Here is a 7056-nt window from a genome sequence, read left to right as displayed (position 1 = left end):
TTAAAGCGCAATTTAAAAAAAAAAAAAAAAAAAAAAAAGAGTCCAAACAATGACCCCTGCTACGGGTAGTGTTCCAAGTGTTATGCGACTTCAGCTAATGATGGGTCCATCAGAAATTTTACGGTGCTAGGGCTGGGTCTGCGTCAGAAGAAGCCATGCATTGTTTAGTTATGTCAGTGCAGTGCCGTCAGTTGGGGGAGAAACGGCAGCATGCACGGCTCCTCGTTAGTATAGTGGACAGTATCTCCGCCTGTCACGCGGAAGACCGGGGTTCGATTCCCCGACGGGGAGAGCTGGTTCTTTTCGTCTTCCGAATGATCCATCCAAAATGTTTGGTTGGATTCGCAGGTCACAGAAGGAGTTCTGCTTCGACATCAGCCCGAGCCAAAGGACATGCGTTGGCCGGGAATCGAACCCGGGTCAACTGCTTGGAAGGCAGCTATGCTCACCACTATACCAACAACGCAGGCGGAAGTCAGTAGCTTTATTGACGCACTGTGTTCCTAATAAATGTTGTTCAGTTGCATTGACACAATACTTTTTGTTTAAAGCGCAATTAAAAAAAAAAAAAAAAAAAAAAAAAAAAAAGAGTCCAAACAATGACCCCTGCTACGGGTAGTGTTGCAAGTGTTATGCGACTTCAGCTAATGATTGGTCCATCCGAAATTATTCCATCCAAAAGTTTTGGGTGGAGGCACAGGTCACAGAGGGAGTTCTGCTTCGACGTCAGCCCGAGCCAAAGGACATGCGCACTGCTCTCTCCAACTGCTTGGAAGGCAGCTATGCTCACCACTATACCACCAACGCAGTCAGCAGTCAGCAACTTGCGCCGTCACTAAGAAGGCTCGAAGTGCACGAGTCGCCGATAGGGCTAGAGGAGCAGATGAGATCTTTGTTTGGACCCGTCACTAAAGAGAGCCTTCAAGAATTTGCATCCCGTCACGTACAAGAAAGCGCTGCCTTCCCATCCGGCTAAATAAACACGAAGTGGTCAAACGCAGAGAGTGCCTATAATAACCAAAAGCCCAATCAAGGCAATCTCTTTCTCATGCCTCTATCTGAAAAGTTGGATAAAATCTTATATGAAAAAAAAAGTCTTTTAAAGAAATCCCTTATTCCGAGGTCACCGTAGCCACCAGATCCAGTCTGTATCCGCTTCAGTCACCCGGATCCAGTCCGTATCCAGAGAAGATGGTGGATCAACACCTAGAAAGGACCTCTATGGCCCAGAAACACAGCGGAGACCGTGACAACTAGATGAGCCGCAGATACAAATCCCCTGTAAAGACCACCTGGACAAGACCACAGGAAACAGATGATTCTTCTGCACAGTCTGACATTCCTGCAGCCTGGAGCTGATCTACCTGTTTCGTCTGACAAGGGGAGAACTGTCTCCCCGATTGAGCCTGGTTTCTCACCGGGTTTTTTCTCCATCCTTTCACCGATCGAGTTTTGGTTTCTTGCCTCTGTCGCTTCTGGCAGGCGGAGCTGGGGACACTTCATGTACAGCGATATCGTTGACTTGATTGCAAATTATTGCACAGATACTATTTAAACTGAACTTAGCTGAATGATGTCATCAAAGAGTTCAATAACGAAATGCCTTTAACTGTCATTTTGCTTTTTGACGCACTGTGTTCCTAATAAATGTTGTTCAGTTGCATTGACACAATACTTTTTGTTTAAAGCGCAATTAAAAAAAAAAAAAAAAAAAAGAGTCCAAACAATGACCCCTGCTACGGGTAGTGTTGCAAGTGTTATGCGACTTCAGCTAATGATGGGTCCATCCGAAATTATTCCATCCAAAAGTTTTGGGTGGAGGCACAGGTCACAGAGGGAGTTCTGCTTCGACGTCAGCCCGAGCCAAAGGACATGCGTTGGCCGGGAATCGAATCCGGGTCAACTGCTTGGAAGGCAGCTATGCTCACCACTATACCACCAACGCAGTCAGCAGTCAGCAACTTGCGCCGTCACTAAGAAGGCTCGAAGTGCACGAGTCGCCGATAGGGCTAGAGGAGCAGATGAGATCTTTGTTTGGACCCGTCACTAAAGAGAGCCTTCAAGAATTTGCATCCCGTCACGTACAAGAAAGCGCTGCCTTCCCATCCGGCTAAATAAACACGAAGTGGTCAAACGCAGAGAGTGCCTATAATAACCAAAAGCCCAATCAAGGCAATCTCTTTCTCATGCCTCTATCTGAAAAGTTGGATAAAATCTTATATGAAAAAAAAAGTCTTTTAAAGAAATCCCTTATTCCGAGGTCACCGTAGCCACCAGATCCAGTCTGTATCCGCTTCAGTCACCCGGATCCAGTCCGTATCCAGAGAAGATGGTGGATCAACACCTAGAAAGGACCTCTATGGCCCAGAAACACAGCGCAGACCGTGACAACTAGATGAGCCGCAGATACAAATCCCCTGTAAAGACCACCTGGACAAGACCACAGGAAACAGATGATTCTTCTGCACAGTCTGACATTCCTGCAGCCTGGAGCTGATCTACCTGTTTCGTCTGACAAGGGGAGAACTGTCTCCCCGATTGAGCCTGGTTTCTCACCGGGTTTTTTCTCCATCCTTTCACCGATCGAGTTTTGGTTTCTTGCCTCTGTCGCTTCTGGCAGGCGGAGCTGGGGACACTTCATGTACAGCGATATCGTTGACTTGATTGCAAATTATTGCACAGATACTATTTAAACTGAACTTAGCTGAATGATGTCATCAAAGAGTTCAATAACGAAATGCCTTTAACTGTCATTTTGCTTTTTGACGCACTGTGTTCCTAATTAATGTTGTTCAGTTGCATTGACGCAATACTTTCTGTTTAAAGCGCAATTTAAAAAAAAAAAAAAAAAAAAAAAGAGTCCAAACAATGACCCCTGCTACGGGTAGTGTTCCAAGTGTTATGCGACTTCAGCTAATGATGGGTCCATCAGAAATTTTACGGTGCTAGGGCTGGGTCTGCGTCAGAAGAAGCCATGCATTGTTTAGGTATGTCAGTGCAGTGCCGTCAGTAAGGGGAGAAACGGCAGCATGCATGGCTCCTCGTTAGTATAGTGGACAGTATCTCCGCCTGTCCCGCGGAAGACCGGGGTTCGATTCCCCGACGGGGAGAGCTGGTTCTTTTCGTCTTCCGAATGATCCATCCAAAATGTTTGGTCGGAGTCGCAGGTCACAGAAGGAGTTCTGCTTCGACGTCAGCCCGAGCCAAAGGACATGCGTTGGCCGGGAATCGAACCCGGGTCAACTGCTTGGAAGGCAGCTATGCTCACCACTATACCACCAACGCAGGCGGAAGTCAGTAGCTTTTTGACGCACTGTGTTCCTAATAAATGTTGTTCAGTTGCATTGACACAATACTTTTTGTTTAAAGCGCAATTAAAAAAAAAAAAAAAAAAAAAAAGAGTCCAAACAATGACCCCTGCTACCGGTAGTGTTGCAAGTGTTATGCGACTTCAGCTAATGATGGGTCCATCCGAAATTATTCCATCCAAAAGTTTTGGGTGGAGGCACAGGTCACAGAGGGAGTTCTGCTTCGACGTCAGCCCGAGCCAAAGGACATGCGCACTGCTCTCTCCAACTGCTTGGAAGGCAGCTATGCTCACCACTATACCACCAACGCAGTCAGCAGTCAGCAACTTGCGCCGTCACTAAGAAGGCTCGAAGTGCACGAGTCGCCGATAGGGCTAGAGGAGCAGATGAGATCTTTGTTTGGACCCGTCACTAAAGAGAGCCTTCAAGAATTTGCATCCCGTCACGTACAAGAAAGCGCTGCCTTCCCATCCGGCTAAATAAACACGAAGTGGTCAAACGCAGAGAGTGCCTATAATAACCAAAAGCCCAATCAAGGCAATCTCTTTCTCATGCCTCTATCTGAAAAGTTGGATAAAATCTTATATGAAAAAAAAAGTCTTTTAAAGAAATCCCTTATTCCGAGGTCACCGTAGCCACCAGATCCAGTCTGTATCCGCTTCAGTCACCCGGATCCAGTCCGTATCCAGAGAAGATGGTGGATCAACACCTAGAAAGGACCTCTATGGCCCAGAAACACAGCGGAGACCGTGACAACTAGATGAGCCGCAGATACAAATCCCCTGTAAAGACCACCTGGACAAGACCACAGGAAACAGATGATTCTTCTGCACAGTCTGACATTCCTGCAGCCTGGAGCTGATCTACCTGTTTCGTCTGACAAGGGGAGAACTGTCTCCCCGATTGAGCCTGGTTTCTCACCGGGTTTTTTCTCCATCCTTTCACCGATCGAGTTTTGGTTTCTTGCCTCTGTCGCTTCTGGCAGGCGGAGCTGGGGACACTTCATGTACAGCGATATCGTTGACTTGATTGCAAATTATTGCACAGATACTATTTAAACTGAACTTAGCTGAATGATGTCATCAAAGAGTTCAATAACGAAATGCCTTTAACTGTCATTTTGCTTTTTGACGCACTGTGTTCCTAATAAATGTTGTTCAGTTGCATTGACACAATACTTTTTGTTTAAAGCGCAATTAAAAAAAAAAAAAAAAAAAAGAGTCCAAACAATGACCCCTGCTACGGGTAGTGTTGCAAGTGTTATGCGACTTCAGCTAATGATGGGTCCATCCGAAATTATTCCATCCAAAAGTTTTGGGTGGAGGCACAGGTCACAGAGGGAGTTCTGCTTCGACGTCAGCCCGAGCCAAAGGACATGCTTGGCCGGGAATCGAATCCGGGTCAACTGCTTGGAAGGCAGCTATGCTCACCACTATACCACCAACGCAGTCAGCAGTCAGCAACTTGCGCCGTCACTAAGAAGGCTCGAAGTGCACGAGTCGCCGATAGGGCTAGAGGAGCAGATGAGATCTTTGTTTGGACCCGTCACTAAAGAGAGCCTTCAAGAATTTGCATCCCGTCACGTACAAGAAAGCGCTGCCTTCCCATCCGGCTAAATAAACACGAAGTGGTCAAACGCAGAGAGTGCCTATAATAACCAAAAGCCCAATCAAGGCAATCTCTTTCTCATGCCTCTATCTGAAAAGTTGGATAAAATCTTATATGAAAAAAAAAGTCTTTTAAAGAAATCCTTATTCCGAGGTCACCGTAGCCACCAGATCCAGTCTGTATCCGCTTCAGTCACCCGGATCCAGTCCGTATCCAGAGAAGATGGTGGATCAACACCTAGAAAGGACCTCTATGGCCCAGAAACACAGCGGAGACCGTGACAACTAGATGAGCCGCAGATACAAATCCCCTGTAAAGACCACCTGGACAAGACCACAGGAAACAGATGATTCTTCTGCACAGTCTGACATTCCTGCAGCCTGGAGCTGATCTACCTGTTTCGTCTGACAAGGGGAGAACTGTCTCCCCGATTGAGCCTGGTTTCTCACCGGGTTTTTTCTCCATCCTTTCACCGATCGAGTTTTGGTTTCTTGCCTCTGTCGCTTCTGGCAGGCGGAGCTGGGGACACTTCATGTACAGCGATATCGTTGACTTGATTGCAAATTATTGCACAGATACTATTTAAACTGAACTTAGCTGAATGATGTCATCAAAGAGTTCAATAACGAAATGCCTTTAACTGTCATTTTGCTTTTTGACGCACTGTGTTCCTAATTAATGTTGTTCAGTTGCATTGACGCAATACTTTCTGTTTAAAGCGCAATTTAAAAAAAAAAAAAAAAAAAAAAGAGTCCAAACAATGACCCCTGCTACGGGTAGTGTTCCAAGTGTTATGCGACTTCAGCTAATGATGGGTCCATCAGAAATTTTACGGTGCTAGGGCTGGGTCTGCGTCAGAAGAAGCCATGCATTGTTTAGGTATGTCAGTGCAGTGCCGTCAGTAAGGGGAGAAACGGCAGCATGCATGGCTCCTCGTTAGTATAGTGGACAGTATCTCCGCCTGTCACGCGGAAGACCGGGGTTCGATTCCCCGACGGGGAGAGCTGGTTCTTTTCGTCTTCCGAATGATCCATCCAAAATGTTTGGTCGGAGTCGCAGGTCACAGAAGGAGTTCTGCTTCGACGTCAGCCCCGAGCCAAAGGACATGCGTTGGCCGGGAATCGAACCCGGGTCAACTGCTTGGAAGGCAGCTATGCTCACCACTATACCACCAACGCAGGCGGAAGTCAGTAGCTTTTTGACGCACTGTGTTCCTAATAAATGTTGTTCAGTTGCATTGACACAATACTTTTTGTTTAAAGCGCAATTAAAAAAAAAAAAAAAAAAAAAAAGAGTCCAAACAATGACCCCTGCTACCGGTAGTGTTGCAAGTGTTATGCGACTTCAGCTAATGATGGGTCCATCCGAAATTATTCCATCCAAAAGTTTTGGGTGGAGGCACAGGTCACAGAGGGAGTTCTGCTTCGACGTCAGCCCGAGCCAAAGGACATGCGCACTGCTCTCTCCAACTGCTTGGAAGGCAGCTATGCTCACCACTATACCACCAACGCAGTCAGCAGTCAGCAACTTGCGCCGTCACTAAGAAGGCTCGAAGTGCACGAGTCGCCGATAGGGCTAGAGGAGCAGATGAGATCTTTGTTTGGACCCGTCACTAAAGAGAGCCTTCAAGAATTTGCATCCCGTCACGTACAAGAAAGCGCTGCCTTCCCATCCGGCTAAATAAACACGAAGTGGTCAAACGCAGAGAGTGCCTATAATAACCAAAAGCCCAATCAAGGCAATCTCTTTCTCATGCCTCTATCTGAAAAGTTGGATAAAATCTTATATGAAAAAAAAAGTCTTTTAAAGAAATCCCTTATTCCGAGGTCACCGTAGCCACCAGATCCAGTCTGTATCCGCTTCAGTCACCCGGATCCAGTCCGTATCCAGAGAAGATGGTGGATCAACACCTAGAAAGGACCTCTATGGCCCAGAAACACAGCGGAGACCGTGACAACTAGATGAGCCGCAGATACAAATCCCTTGTAAAGACCACCTGGACAAGACCACAGGAAACAGATGATTCTTCTGCACAGTCTGACATTCCTGCAGCCTGGAGCTGATCTACTGGTTTCGTCTGACAAGGGGAGAACTGTCTCCCCGACTTGAGCCTGGTTTCTCACCGGGTTTTTTCTCCATC

General features: G+C 46.8%; 7 non-coding genes across 7 annotated transcripts; 3 read left to right on the top strand and 4 right to left on the bottom strand.

The window, feature by feature from the left end:
• The first annotated feature begins 219 nt into the window (after nt 1-219).
• On the top strand, nt 220-291 carry trnad-guc (transfer RNA aspartic acid (anticodon GUC)). Its single transcript has one exon. It is a non-coding gene; the product is annotated as a tRNA-Asp (tRNA).
• Nucleotides 292-394: 103 nt separating this feature from the next.
• trnag-ucc (transfer RNA glycine (anticodon UCC)) lies at nt 395-466 on the bottom strand. Its single transcript has one exon. It is a non-coding gene; the product is annotated as a tRNA-Gly (tRNA).
• Nucleotides 467-1873: 1407 nt separating this feature from the next.
• On the bottom strand, nt 1874-1945 carry trnag-ucc (transfer RNA glycine (anticodon UCC)). Its single transcript has one exon. It is a non-coding gene; the product is annotated as a tRNA-Gly (tRNA).
• A 1093-nt stretch (nt 1946-3038) lies between these two features.
• On the top strand, nt 3039-3110 carry trnad-guc (transfer RNA aspartic acid (anticodon GUC)). Its single transcript has one exon. It is a non-coding gene; the product is annotated as a tRNA-Asp (tRNA).
• Nucleotides 3111-3213: 103 nt separating this feature from the next.
• trnag-ucc (transfer RNA glycine (anticodon UCC)) lies at nt 3214-3285 on the bottom strand. The gene has a single exon. It is a non-coding gene; the product is annotated as a tRNA-Gly (tRNA).
• Nucleotides 3286-5846: 2561 nt separating this feature from the next.
• trnad-guc (transfer RNA aspartic acid (anticodon GUC)) lies at nt 5847-5918 on the top strand. The gene has a single exon. It is a non-coding gene; the product is annotated as a tRNA-Asp (tRNA).
• Nucleotides 5919-6022: 104 nt separating this feature from the next.
• On the bottom strand, nt 6023-6094 carry trnag-ucc (transfer RNA glycine (anticodon UCC)). The gene has a single exon. It is a non-coding gene; the product is annotated as a tRNA-Gly (tRNA).
• Nucleotides 6095-7056: the final 962 nt, after the last annotated feature.

This window comes from Carassius auratus, unplaced genomic scaffold, assembly GCF_003368295.1.
Source record: "Carassius auratus strain Wakin unplaced genomic scaffold, ASM336829v1 scaf_tig00045839, whole genome shotgun sequence".
NCBI classification, from domain to species: Eukaryota; Metazoa; Chordata; class Actinopteri; order Cypriniformes; family Cyprinidae; genus Carassius; species Carassius auratus.
The sequence above is the reverse complement of the archived record's forward strand: the minus strand, read 5'-3'. Positions and strand labels throughout refer to the sequence as shown.